This window comes from Clarias gariepinus, chromosome 10 (assembly GCF_024256425.1).
Source record: "Clarias gariepinus isolate MV-2021 ecotype Netherlands chromosome 10, CGAR_prim_01v2, whole genome shotgun sequence".
Taxonomy (NCBI): domain Eukaryota; kingdom Metazoa; phylum Chordata; class Actinopteri; order Siluriformes; family Clariidae; genus Clarias; species Clarias gariepinus.
In genome coordinates, this window is record NC_071109.1 from 12,855,086 (window position 1) to 12,870,277 (window position 15,192).

Here is a 15,192-nt window from a genome sequence, read left to right on the forward strand (position 1 = left end):
ATTGTTATTGAAACTTTTTCTGATGCACTTTTTGTGAAGTCTCACCATGTTAGCATTTGCCTTGCTTAAATTCAATGCAAATAAGAAATGCATATATTTAATTTCAATTCCAAATTTGTACTGAGTGGAACCATAGGAAAGGTAGTGAAGGGTTTCAACTGAGAGGTGTGGAAAACCGGATGAATTCGGAGCGCCGCAGGCAGCTGGAGCCGGTAGGTGACAGGGTTGATGCGGAGTGTGATGCGGTAAGGACCGATGAACCTAGGTGATAGGTGATTTGACTCTGTGTGGAGATGAAGATTTTTGGTAGACAGCCATACTTTGTCACCTACGTTATACATTCGTCCCGGTGGGTGTCGACGGCGATGTTGGGTGGTATATCGGTGGTTAGCTCGTCGGATGGCTTGATGTCTCCACAGCCGTCGACACCTGCGAACCAACTGTTGGGCCGACGGTACATCAACCTCCAGTTCTTGATGTTCAAACATCGAAGGCTGGAAACCGTGGCATACCTCAAATGGACTAAGATTTGTGGCAGATGACACATGAAGGTTATGAGATAATTCAGCCCATATTTGACTGTGTAAAGCTGCTTTGCGGCAATGAAAATTGCTAAAAGCGCTATACAAATAAAATTGAATTGAATATGAGGTAGCGGGCCCAGGAGCGCTGACGATCGGTGACGAAACATCTCAGATAGCGCTCCAGTTGTTGGTTGGTTCGCTCCGTCTGACCATTAGTCTGCGGGTGGTATCCTGATGACAGACTGCAGGTGGAATTGATCAGATGGCAGAAGGCCTTCCAGAACCGGGCAGTGAACTGGGGCCCCCTGTCCAAGACGATGTCTTTTGGGAACCCATGCAGGCGGACTACATGCTCTAGAATCAGCTCGGCTGTGTCTTTAGCTGACGGGATTCCGGAGAGAGCCACCAGATGCACAGCTTTGGAGAACCGGTCTACGATGGTCATGGTGGTTGTCTTTCCTTCTGAAACCGGCAGGCCCGTGATGAAGTCGACAGCAATGTACGTCCAGGGCCGACAAGGAACTGGAAGTGGTTGGAGCTCTCCAGGTGTCGGCTGATTGGTGGTCTTTGCCCTGGGGCACACTGGGCACGCCTGGACGAACTCGTTGACGTCCCGGGTCATGGAGGGCCACCAGAAAGCGCGTTGGATAAATTGAAGGGTGCGCTTGGTGCCGGGGTGTCCAGAGAGGGGTGAGGAGTGGCCCCATTCCATAACCTGCCGGTTCGGTCTTCGTGGTCTGTGCCTGGCGGACTCTCGTTCCTAGATCCCACTGGAGAGGTGCAATGATTTTTGACGGAGGGAGGACAGGCGCGGGTTCCACCCGCGTGGTGTCCCCCTCATGTTGTCTGGAGAGGGCGTCGGCCTTGGTGTTTTTGGACCCCGGGCGGTAAGACAGATGGAAATTAATGTTCAAAAAACAGAGCCCACCGCGCCTACCTCGGGTTGAGCGGTTTGATGTTTTGAATGGTGATCAGATTTTGGTGGTCGGTCCAGACTGGTCTGGACCTCGCTGGGAGAGAACAGCTCCGGTGCCCACATCCGAAGCGTCCACCTCCACAACGAATGGTTTGTTGAAGTCTGGGTGGATAAGGATTGGAGCGGTGGTGAAACGATGACATAGGTCATGGAAGGCAGAGATGGAACAGGAGTTGAGGTGGAAGGGATGAGATGATGGGTGTGTCAGGGCAGTTAGGGGTGCTGCAACTGTACTGTAGTCCTGGATGAAGCGACGATAGAAATTGGCAAACCCGAGAAACCGTTGAAGCTGCTTGAGGGTCTTGGGAAGGGGCCAATGACGCACAGCTTCCAGTTTCTGCGGGTCCATGGCCACACCCTGGGGCGAGATGACAAAACCCAGGAACCTGGTGGAGCGCTTGTGAAAGGCTCACTTTTCCAACTTACAATACAGTTGATGGGCGAGCAGTCTCTTTAGGACTGCCCTGACATGTTGGGTGTGTTCTTCAACTGTCTGTGAGTAGATTAATATGTCGTCCAGGTAGGCAAATGCCCACCGCCCCAACATGTCTCGAAGAACGTCATTAATGAAGCTTTGAAAGGCGGCGGGGGCATTGCAGAGTCCAAATGGGATGACGAGACTTTCATAGTGTCTAGTGGGTGTGATGAAGGCCGTCTTCCACTCATCGCCCTCTCTGATACGCACCAAGTTGTAGGCGCTCCGAAAGTCCAACTTCGTGAAAATGGTGGCACCAGAGAGGGCGTCCAGGGCAGAGTTGGTAAGAGGCAGTGGGTGTCGGTTCTTGATGGTGATATTGTTTAGGCTCTGATAATCGACACATGGACGAAGTTCACCCCTCTTTTTTTTTTTTACAAAGAAGAACCCCGTGGCAGCGGGCGAGGAGGATGGCCTGATGGTACCTTGGCGGAGGGCGTTCGAAACGTAGTCCTCCATCGCCCGTGTCTCGGTGGGTGCGAGGGAGTAGAGATGGCCGCGGGGGGTAACCGAGCCTGGCTGCAGGTCAATAGCTAGGTTGTAGGAGCAATGAGGTGGGAGATGGGTAGCGCGTCACTTACAGAACACCTCAGCCAGGTCTCGGTGGGCAGGAGGAATGGCGTTGGTGTCGACGTCGGGGGCCTCGGACTCCCTAGAGCATGTCCCAGCCGAAGCCGATAGGCAAATTTCGTTACAGGCCGGTCCCCACTGCAAGATCCTGTTTTGGGTCCAGGATATCAAAGGGTCATGCTGTAAAAGCCAGGGGTGTCCAAGGATGATGGGTGGTGATGAAATGGAAGTCAGGTGAAATTTGATATGTTCTCGATGTTGTTAAATAATTAGGGTGATGGGTTGTGTTTGGATGGTAATGGGGCTAGATGAAAGGTTCTCTTTCTGCAGTGGTCAGGGAGGTGCGCCCTAATTGCATGGGTTCCCCGGCTCCGGTGTTAACCACGGCAGGAGGTGGAGAACCGACATGTCTGGTAGGAGTGGTGGTGAAGATGGTAGGTGGTCATGGCGTGGTGTCAAGGAAGGTGGAAGCAGGCGGCAGGATCCTCGGGGCTGGCTTGGGACGAGAGAGAAGGCGCTGATCGATGCAGAGGGAAAGTTGGATCAGCCCCTCCAGAGTGGCTGGAAGCTCCCGTCCGACGAGTTCGTCCTTTATCCGCGAAGCCAGTCCCTCGCAATAGAATGTTCGGAGCGCGGCGTCCCCCCATGATGTCTGCACGGCGAGGGTACGAAACTCTGCTGTGTATCGGCTCACGGACAAACCTCCCTGCCGCAGGTGATAAAGCTTGGTGTTGGTCTCCACCTCGCCCGCAGGGTGTTCAAAAGTGAGTCTGAGTTGGTGGGTGAATTCATTATATGAATGGGCGGTGTCTGTGTCTGAGCGAAGAACTGCCGTGGCCCTCTCAGCTGCCTGCCCTGATAACAGGGGCTCTGCGGCCTCCGCGACGGAAAACCGGCTAGCCACGTCAGCAACAGCCACGCTTTCTCCCGCAAGGCCGCGACGTCTTGGACGCTCCGGCGCAGATTAGCGATCTCTGGGTTCACCGCGAATGACTCAGTCATTCTGTCATGCACTAACCTGAGTAGACCAGAAGACGTAGCTTTCGCGGTTAGCCCTTTGTAGCGTGGATGGTGAACCCAAACGTGGAAGCAAGCGAGTAGGCAGGAAACCACCCGATTTAGTTTAAGGACTCTCACAGAAGGGGAGCAAGGGAAAAACACAAATTTAACCCGCGTCCTATAAACACACACTTGAAAACAGAAAGTGAACCCAAGAAAGTGAGTACTCACGAATTGGCAGAGAAACGATCTGAATTGTCATGGGCGAACTCAATGACTGAGTGATGTGCAGCGCCATCTTGTCTCCTTTTATGCTTCCTGTTTTGCGACCGTACTACTTCCGGGTCCTAGTGCCAGTGGCGCGGGTGTGTGTGACAATTACAATGTTTCACTTGATTGTATCCACTACTACATGCAGCTCTAAAGAAGCTGCGGCTTATTAATCCTTGAGAGAATTAAAGGCCCGAGGCATCAGTCTATAGTTATATAGCACCACTCAGTGGTAAAGCCAGCAAATGCACAAACCCGAATGAGTGCAGTGCAGCAGCAAAACCATCATTCCGGTTAAGTACCATCTGTACCATTGGGCTGTTCATGGCATTAGACATGCAGCTCATTTAGTCTCCAGTGTAAATCTATGCATCTAACAGTATCCACAGTATATCTAGATGCATCTGGTGTATAATGTGTTTAGGTCTGTCTAGAAGTATATTATAGTGCCTGGACTTTTACTGAGTAAAAATATTTAACTTAGTCTTTTATTTTTTTAAAAAGGAATCCTGTGAGCTAAGGTATGGGTGGTCTAATATATTGATGAATTTAGGCAGACTAACACAGGTAGATTATCACATGATTAGCCAAGATTGATTGGGCACCCTGGGAAATCAAACGAGGGCTGCAATAAACAGCTTATGTGCTTTCTCTGAACCTTAATGCTGTTTTAATACACCTAATTTCTGCCTCTAATGCATTGAAGCTGACCTTTTAGTGAAGCCATTCTAATTATAAATCACATGGCCAGTCACTTCATTACAATAGAGTCTTGGTCTCAATCCATGCAGGATGCTGTGCTGTACTGTAATCTCTTTCTGAAAATTATATCTAAAGTTGTAGAATGGTAGAAACACAATAAATAGATGTTGTCTGATCATATGTTCTTTATTGGGATACAGGATAGCATGTTTAACACGGATAATAAAATGACAGGAAACAGCAAGCTTCATTATAAAAAGCATTCAAATGAAAGTTTGCATAAAATCAAAGCTTTGTGCTAGAGATACCTTCAGGGGGAAGTATTTTTAAAAAAGGCTATGAAAATGAGATGATTGCCAAAAGCAGCTTTAACTACACTTACTGGAGACCACTGGACATCAATAAGTAACTAGAACAAAAATACACCTTGGTTATCCTTTTAGCACTCACAACAGGCAACTTTTTTTAACACCGTTTATTTTTCCAAGTCAACAGAGAATTTCACTTTGTCCATTACTCTTGTACATAATACTTGTGAAAAGTAAATCTTTTTAAAATTGTACAGTATTCATATAAATGAATAATAAGTACAATTATAAATATGCATTTACACTAGGAATTATGAGGTGTAGCTCTTACAATTCACATGGATTTTCTATTTTCTATTACTGTCAACATTAAAAGTAAGTACAGTGAAGCCTCGGATTACTACAGAATCACTGCTGTAAAGTAAAAAAAAAAAAAAAAAAAATTACCCTGCACTTTATTTTTAAAAAGAATCACAACAGAGCGGAGTGTCTGTGTAAGGCAGAGAGTGTGTGTCTGTATGTGTGTGCGAAGCCGAGAGGAAGAGGGGTGGGAGGTCGTCTGTAAAGACGAAAGTGCGTGTGTGTGTGTGTGTGTGTGTGTGTGTGTGGGGAACATAAAATATGTTCCACACACACACACACACGTGGTCACAGTGTTATAGTAAATAGTACACACATGCACAGGTGTTTCATTATACCAGTAAGAGACGAGCACTAAGACCCAGCAGGGGAGACGATTACTTACAATTCAGCAGCGCAAGAGATTATCTCAGTTTGATCACGTGACGCTCAGCGTCAAAACAAGAAGCGCATGCGTGATACATGATACTCTGTGCTCATAAACCAAGACAATGCTCATTTTTCAAGTCAAAATTTATTAAAAATCTTTGCTCATCTTGTGGAACACTCGTAAACCGCGTTACTCATAATCCAAGGTATTACTGTACTACTTTAACATTCTATGAAATTTGCATAATGTTTTTGTCCTCCCTACTGTCTGATGTCCAGTTTAACTGGTTGATTTAATGGGTAACCTTAATGGAAGAACATTTTCTTTTCTGCCCTTTGAAGACTTTTGATTAAATTTAATCCCCAAGCTTGCTCATTTATGCAATGATCAGCTAATCAAATGGCAGCAGTGCAATGCATAAAATTATCCATAAACAGGTCAAGAGCTTTAATGTAATATTTGCAGCAAAAAAACTAAAAAGGGGGAAGTGCCACTTTACCCATGGCATAGGTGTTTTTCATTAAACTCAAACAATACTTAACTTTGGGTTAACACGGGCTATCTGGCAGGACACAGGCAGAAGGACGAATACCACACATCCTGTGGCGAAACACAGGCAGAAGGACGAATACCACACATCCTGTGGCGAAACACAGGCAGAAGGACGAATACCACACATCCTGTGGCGAAACACAGGCAGAAGGACGAAACACTGGAAAGGACACACACACAAACTACGCGTGGAGCTGAGACTGGACACAACAAGACAACACACCCGACGAGACGGGAGCAAGACAAGAGACACTAGAGAGAGACGGGAGCGAGACAGGAGAGACGAAAAGAGACGAGACTAGGGCTAAAGACATGGCAATCAGCTAGGCATGGCTTTTAGCTAAACATGGTTAAGAGTACTTAACCATAGCAGTCAGCTACACATTCACCTAGCTAAGCATGTCTTTAGCCCGACATGCACTAAGCTACACTTACCTAATAGCTCAACACACACTAGGGAAATTGGGCACAGAAACACAGACAAGGGATACCCAGTGGCTAGGCTCACTGGGACACTAGGGAGGCAGGAAACAGAATAGCTAGAGACACAAAGGGGCTATGGCTAGAAGCATGTTAGTTAGTTCAACATAGGTCTTAGCTAAACACACTCCTAGTCAAACACACACCTATCTACTTACCTGCTCTAGCTTAACACACATGAGCAAGAGGACAAGAACCACAATACTTACATACACAGATAACACAACTGAATCAGCTCCACACACAAAGAACATACACAGAAACATTGCCAAACTGAGAGCCCAAGTCAACACAACTTAAATCAAAATATACACTAAACATAGAACAAAGCAAACCAGAACAAAACACCCACACAAATGACAGTAGTTAAACCAATAATGCTCAACCCAGTTTCCCAGACTATTTATTAACAGCTATTTATAGTTAGATTAATTAATGCACGCACATCACCTGACCGAGGTGCCTTCTGGGAAACTGAGTCAGCCAACAAAAACTACAACTAAAAAACAGTGACCTCTGGTGGTAGTCCCTTACAATACATTCATATATCCCCAACATTTCGATACATTATGAAACGGTGCCTGAGAGTCTTGGTCCTGGGCGTGGTATGAGAGTTGTGCCTGAGCGTCTGTTCCCAAGCTAGGCACGGGACTCTCACCTGAGATTTTGCTGCACTGCTCATACAAACTTGTACATACTGTATGTACGCGAAACCCGGTATACATTTAGAGCTTATTGAGCCGAACAACTTTCACATTGCATATCATGGGCTTAACTCAGTAAGTAAGTTTTGGGGGGTTTTTGGGTTTGGCAAAATGCACGTAGTATATATATTTACACATGCACACACACAGATGCACAAACATGACACACACGTGCATCACAAATGTTAACACACATCTCTCTTTCTCTCTCTCTCTTTCTCTCACACAGATATGCACGCACGCACAAATACAATCATACATCACACACATACACAAATCACAAATGATAACACTGAGACACTCACATCTCTTTGTCTCTCACACACACACACACACACACCAAATATTTAGGGCCCTAGCTAACATCAGCCCAATACAGTATAGTGTGTAAAGTGTGCAAGTTGTGCAGTGCGGAGATGGCTTTTTGGAGGTCTAAACATGCTAAAAAAACACACAGGTGTGGTGCACCCTGTACTGTGGCAATGTCACAAATAAAATGATAAATGCTCATGTTATGCTCATATTGCACACTATTTGATTTGATATTCTGAAAATATTTTACAGACATTTTTAACACAGATAACACAGAATTATCACACCAGGCTCACATATATACTGCTAATGCTTAAATACCTGTAAGCTTAAAAAAAAAAACATATTTCATAAAAAAAAAAAAAATACTTAATAAATACAACAAATAAAGAAAGTCCACAAATGGCCATCTTCAACTCTTTAGTGCACTTTGATAGAGTCCAGCAGGGGGAAAGTGGGGGTCTTAAAAATCACGTGATTGCGTCTCAGGGAAGGTAAATTGCTGGCTCAATTTTATTTATTTATTTATTTATTTAGGCTGTGTCTCCAAAGTTTTTTAAGAACACAATGATACAGTACCTGTTGTCTCAACATATACCACTGTAGGAAGTTGGGCCAACAATATAATATTAATTTACTCAACATTTGGCTAGTTTACAGTGTGAAGGGGGAATATGTGAGAAATAGTTAAATATCACTCAATCACCTAAGCTCATGCTCATATCTTTCTGTTAAGATATCACTCCCCTGATATATAGTGTGTATGTCCATAAATGCATTTTGATTTAAACTTTTAGTAGATTGAAATCAATAAGAAAAAAGGAAAATGCATGCCCTTTCTGTATGTTTATAGTATGTAGTGTTTTTTTTTTTTGTTTTGTTTTTTTAAGTGGACCAGGTAAGCAACAACACAAATTGCTGCATTGCTAACCATATCAAGGAATCTCAAACTAGGGGTCATAGTTTTAGGTCATTTTAGGTCAAGTCAAGTAATTTCAACTATATGCAGTAGGTACAGTGAGATAACATGATGGTCCTTATGGAAGAGGTGCTGTAATAGGGATTAGAGGGGTATGTTAAAGCAAGAACAATTCCAATTTACCCCTGAGTGTCAGGGTTGGCTTCATCAAGAGTGGGGGCCTAGTATATTAGACTTCATAGGGCCCAGAATCTCAGACACGAGACTATACATACAGTAATTTAATTATACTAAATAAATATAATTAAATAAATGATAGAAACAAAGTGCACAAATGCAAGCATGTTCAAATAGTGCAATGAATAAATATGGGGCAGTGCAGTTACTTATACAAAGTCTAGTGTGAATTAAATTTCAAAAAAGACATAGTTATGCATGTGATGAAGGTAAACATAACATGATGCATGTCAGCCATAATGCAGGTAATTATAATATTTTGTTTAGTTTTTTTAGCAGCCAGGTCAAAAGGGAAAAAAAAATTACAAATAGAGTGAGAACGGTGTGTGTGTATGGGGGGAATTTGCTGGATTGTGTGAAGAAATTGTTACACAGCCTGAATGGCTCTGTGTCTTTTTGCAGATGACAGGAGGGTGAAGAGATTGTGTGTGTGTGTGTGTGTGTGTGGTCATCCACAATGCTAGTGGCTTTGCAGATAGAATGTGTGTTGCAAATATCTATGATAGAGAGAAAAGGGACCCTGATGATCTGCATAGCTGTTCTCACTATCTTCTGCAGGATATTGCGATCCAAAACATTTTACAATTTCCAAACCTGCATCAGCAAAGGGCATTATCAACTGAAGACACAAATCTTACTTAAATAAATCGATTTTGGCAAATAACCCAAAATAATAAACCTAGCATGCACCTGTGCGAAACTATGAGCATACAAGGTATTAGATGTTTATGACTTATCTGTGGTACAAAATGAAAGATACTACAACATCTCAGAATTCCTTTCTAGTTAAAGACAAGGACACATAACCTTTATGTATGAGGCATGTGTTATAATCAACAAATTTGAAAACTACATCTTAAAAGCTAATTACATGGTACAATTTTGCATTTTATTATTTTGCATTGTTGGCTTGAGTTAGTAGTGTGGTCAAGTTAGTAGACATATTGCTATAGTCAAAATGTGATAGCAAGTGTTACTGTAGTCTCAAGCCTCAGTCATAACATGACGCAGTTGACAAGCTTAATGTCATTGTTTTTTTTTTTTTTAAAGGTCATGATCCAGTTGGAATCCTGTAAAACGTAAGTCTACCAGTGGAATATACAGTAGATTCTGGCAACTGTATACACAATAACCAGACATTCTGATGCTTATAATACTGTTTTGAGCTTGCATTTTCAGGTAAATGACTGGGTCATCCCATTATTTCTATTGCCAAATTGCAAGCACATCTTTTTGATGATGTCAGTTGTACAGTCTATTATGCTTATATTTTGAATCTTTTGTGATACATGGAGTAAACCATACATATGCCTAGAATTATTCAAGGTAGTTCTGTGGTTAATTTGGTTCCTGTTTTGAAAATTTGATACATTATACATGGACATTTGTCTATTTTATTACTTAATATATATATATATTTGTATAGTTATAAATGGTACAACTATTGAAGTTGTCCTGTAGATTTTAATTAAATGTCAAACCAGAATGTGTGTTTGAATGTGTTTTGTGTGTGTTAATCCTATATTAAACCTGAACATTTCATCTTCATCTAGATTGTAAAATGTAAAAAAATAATGTCCAAATACTTTGTATTACTTGAACTTACAATGCTGACACATATTAAGTGTAAGAATGAACACATAAAAACAAGGAAAACATTTAACCAATATGTTTAATACATAAAACTGATTAAAACAAAAGCACGAAAAGGGCTTAAAAGAGCCGATGATGCACTGCACTGCTAAAATTGCTCAGTTATCATAAAAATTCAAAAGAGCCTGGGTGTGAAATACTTAAAGGAGTTTACAAATCACCGTGGTTCAGGCATGACAGCCTAGCATGTCTGTGAAGTGTTTGCCTGGAAGCTTGAATGCCCATGGCAGGTGTTGTCTCTGATAATCCAGAGCAATGAACATCAGCCAGTGCAGATGCTTCTGATGTTCCTATTTAGAGCAGAGCCACATTTTCCCCCTTTAGGACCAGAATAAATGTGGACTGCAGTTTAGGGAGTAAACATTTGCTTGTGAAACACCAAAAGTCATCACAAAAAAAAAAAAATTTTGTTTGTTTTTATGAAAGAGTGTTTTGCAGCCATGTACTAAGTACCCCAAAACATTTTGACAAACTATTAATAGTTTATTAAATATTACATATAGTTTATAGTTCATATAGGAATACAGGCAGGTCCATAATTATAAATAAAGAATACAGTTATAATTAATGGACTGGTGCACAGGAGCAAAAATATGGAAACTGGGTTGCGGTCCGAATACTTATGGACCTGACTGTGGGAGGTCTTTGGATGTTAATAGCTGGCCAGCAATTTTCTATGAAAAACTCTGAGTAAAATATTTAGACACATTACAACAAGGCACGCTCTCTCTCTCTCTTTCTTGTTTTTATTAAGGCTCACCTTAACTGCACTTGCAAAATACAAAATGAATTTTAAGAATACATTTTGAGAGTATGTCTTAAAAGCCTATTTAATGAGGAAAGTTAGCTTGATAAGGTGAGCCTTAAAATACAGCAATAAATTATGTCTCAGAAGCCTGATCAAGTTCCAAATTGAAAATAAAATAATTGTAAATGTAAATGTTTAGAAGAAAGGCAACAATTACCCCGGAATGGGTATAATGTTAGCACTGACAAATTGGCAAATTTTGGTAAATGTTTAAAATGAATTACTTGCTGACCAATTAACATTCTAATCATAGGTCGCAATTTTTCATCATAGGTCACACCATTCTGCCACTAATGACATTTCTTAATGCAGCATTACCCATCATGTTATATTCCCTACTTAGCATGGGCAAAATGAATAACAAGAATCTTGTTAAGTTTTTATCTGATTTTTTAAAGGGCACACTGTCTGTTAATTTAATTAATTTGATACTTACATGTTATTGAGACAATTTGACATTATGATAATTTCAGCAATGGAACAATTTTAGCTTATTTGCTACACAGATAGTATATAACAATAGTAATAAAGTTTATTGTGGTACAGTTCATAAGTTGCGTAACAGTTAAAATAAGACACCCTGTTTTATTATTATTATTATTATTATTATTATTATTATTTTCCTAAATTATAAATGTTTAATTCATTGTGGTTTGTGCTCAATTGTGAACTCTGTTAAATAGGTCACTAGATGGCGCTTATTGCTAGGGAGGAACCTAAAACCCCACAGAGGCCAATGCTGCAAAATAAATCCTGCAGCGTAGCTAAACACAAGCTAAAGTTTTGTGCCTCTTTGCTTCTAATTACAGGTGGGTTGATATTCCTCTAAATGAGATATAAATCCCCTTGAGTAAGACATGAGTGTTGAGAATCGGTAACTTGGAAAGCATGTAGTTAGTAGTTTTGCTCTAATGTCGTAAGACAGATGTTTAGTTATGCAGTATTATGCTAGGCTGTTTGACTTGTTGCCAGGGAATACAGTAGCGTACCATAGCGAGGTTAGAACCATAGTAAGCGCCAGAAACATTAAAGGGCTAATTTACAGTACATATTGTTTTGCTTATGGGCACTGAGTTTTTGTATGTTTGTGCAGTTTTCAAATATATGTACTAAGGTAGTCGGCATGTGCAAAATATCATCTGAGAATTTTGCTAGGTTATTTATAGTTTAAATTGCTGTGTTTACTTTGTTTCATCTAGAGATAAATGTGTGTTGTGATACTGGAACTGTTGGTGAGTTGAGCCAAATGTAAAAAAGTTTGATTTTCTCATCATTTTGCTGGTTGAAAGGGAATATTTCAAAGAACATATTGCGAAGTACAATTTAATGTACAATGTTCAAATATTGGTGTATTTACACAGAATATAATCACAGTTCCCCAAAGATTCTGTAATGTTGATGATAAAGATAAGAGGAAGATGGTGATGATAAAGAATAGCTGAGCTACAGTGACCAGGCTAATGGTGAAAGTACCGAGGTGAATGATGATGAGGAAGATGCAGAACCACCTGATATAACAGACAAGGCAATGGGTACTTTTTTTTGGTATGTATTTATTTTTAGCCTCCTTGCTGAAAGAAAAAGTTGTTGTACTAGGCATTTATTTTGTAGTTTATAATCATTATGGTTACATACATTTGCTTAGTTTGTAATAATTTTATCACGTTAAATAATGTGAAGATTTCTCAAGATATAAATGTGTTTTTTCATCATTGTCAATAATAAGAAGAGTCTAATTTAATTTCCAATTTCCATACTTGCCCTTATCTACTGAACCAACGCTGTGCTAACATTTGGCCAACCTTGCAATTATCTAATGAACCAACATTGGGCCAACCATCTTATTATATAGTGAACCAACTTGTGCCAATGTACTGTACAGTATGTATGTATTTTGCTTTGTGTGTTTCAAAAAGCATGAGACATGCTTAAGCATCAGAAACTATACCTATAGTTGACATTTATTATGACAATGTTATATTTCAGACTTATATTTTTATTTCAGCCTTACCCATGATTTTCTGATATGTTAGTAGTTTCTCTGCACATACACATCAATACTGTATAAAATAAAACTGTGTACAAATTATTATATATAACACCCAAACTATCTTTTCTCTTAATGTACATTATTTGATAACTTTCTCATGTACATAGCTGTATGCTATCTGGGTCTAATTTAATGTCCAATTTCCAACCTTGCCATTATCTACTGCCATTAAACAATGTGGGGCCAACATTGGGCCAACTGACAAATTATGTAGGGCCAACCACTGTATGCACTGCCGCTGGCCCAACGTTGGCCCTTCAGCGGTGTGCTATCTGGGTATTCTTTGAATATTTTGTTTATGTGTTTTACTTTTATTATGTCCTTGTTGAATGTGTGTTTTACTAATTTTGTTCAACCATTATGATTGTAATTGTCTTCATCATAAGTTTACTGCTCTGATTGTTGATTGCCAATCATTACTTTGCCTCTTCCCACTTGATGTAATTGCTTGAAATGATTCAGTTGTTTTCCACATTTCCTCAATTTGTGCATCATTTTGCCTCATGACTATGATCATCAAACACTAGGTTGATGAATCTTATTTATTTCTGCTGAAACTGACCTTGGTTTCTTACTTGTAAATAAATGTACAATAAAATTTACACTGTGGCCAAAAGTATGTAGACACTTGGCCCTCATAGCCATACACTGATCAGCCAAAACATTATCATCGTTGATAGGTGAGATGCACAACATTGTATATATAACTAATGTATATACCAGTGAACTGATGACATGATCTTGGAAACTGAAGATTTACCCATGCCTGTGAGGACCAAAGGCTATTCTATCTGATCTGAGTAAAAAAGGGCACACCTTGCAGCCCAATAGGACCAAAAGGATCCGCTGCCAATGTTACCACAGCATACCCGTAGGTGTCTTGCAGAGCCTTGCAGAGGAACCCAAAACTGGGGTGGTTTTAAATGTTCAAGTTTTTATTGTCATGGCTGCTCAGTGTATGCAAGTCTTGCCCAAGCTATTGCAACAAAGATGGAACCACAAACTTATCCAGAATGAGTAGAATGAAAAATGTATCAAATAATGTACATCAAGGAAAAAGATAGTTTGGGTGTTATATATAATAATTTGTACACAGTTTTATTTTATACAGTATTAATGTGTATGTGCAGAGAACCTACTAACATATCAGAAAATCATGGGTAAGGCTGAAATAAAAATATAAGTCTTAAATATAATATTGTCATATTACAGTAGGTGGACAAGCGGTATTCAACTTTTACTGCGACAGCATTTGGGTTTGTTTGTGTTTGCTGGCTTTTACCACTGAGTGGCGCTATATAACTATAGACTGACGTCTCAGGCCTTAGTTTGTTCTCTCCAGAATTAATGAGCCGCAGCTCCTCTAGAGCTGCACGTAGTTGCAGATAAAATCAAGTGAAACATTGAAATTAAACGAATTCATAAACACAGTAGTAACAATGTATAATTTAAAGGGACCATCCAGAAACATGTTTCAGTAAATGTTAATATGATCTTTAGGGTCCTAATGAAAAGTTTGTAATATATTTAATTAAAAATTCTCAATGGTTGTGTAAAAAAAACACTACTTTTAACTGGTAAAAACTAGCTCTGTTATCAGCAACCTATTTCAGTGCATGTTCTTTTAAATGCTTATGATCTCTGCTAAACCCCCCCAGGTGCAGTGGGGATGGTCTTCACAACACACGTGGGGTATAGACACAGGAGTGTAGTCCAGTGCAGACAATGCTTTGGACTGCATTACCCACAAAGCATTGCCCACAACGCAGTGCTTTGTGGGTAATGCAGTCCAAACTGGAAAACGCTGGAATATAGAGCCTGAGCCTGTTTTTTAAAGTAGTTTTTGGTTTGATTTAAATACGGAACCTACGCGGAAGTTTGTAATATCGCCTGACAATGCAGAAATTAAAAGAATGGACATGC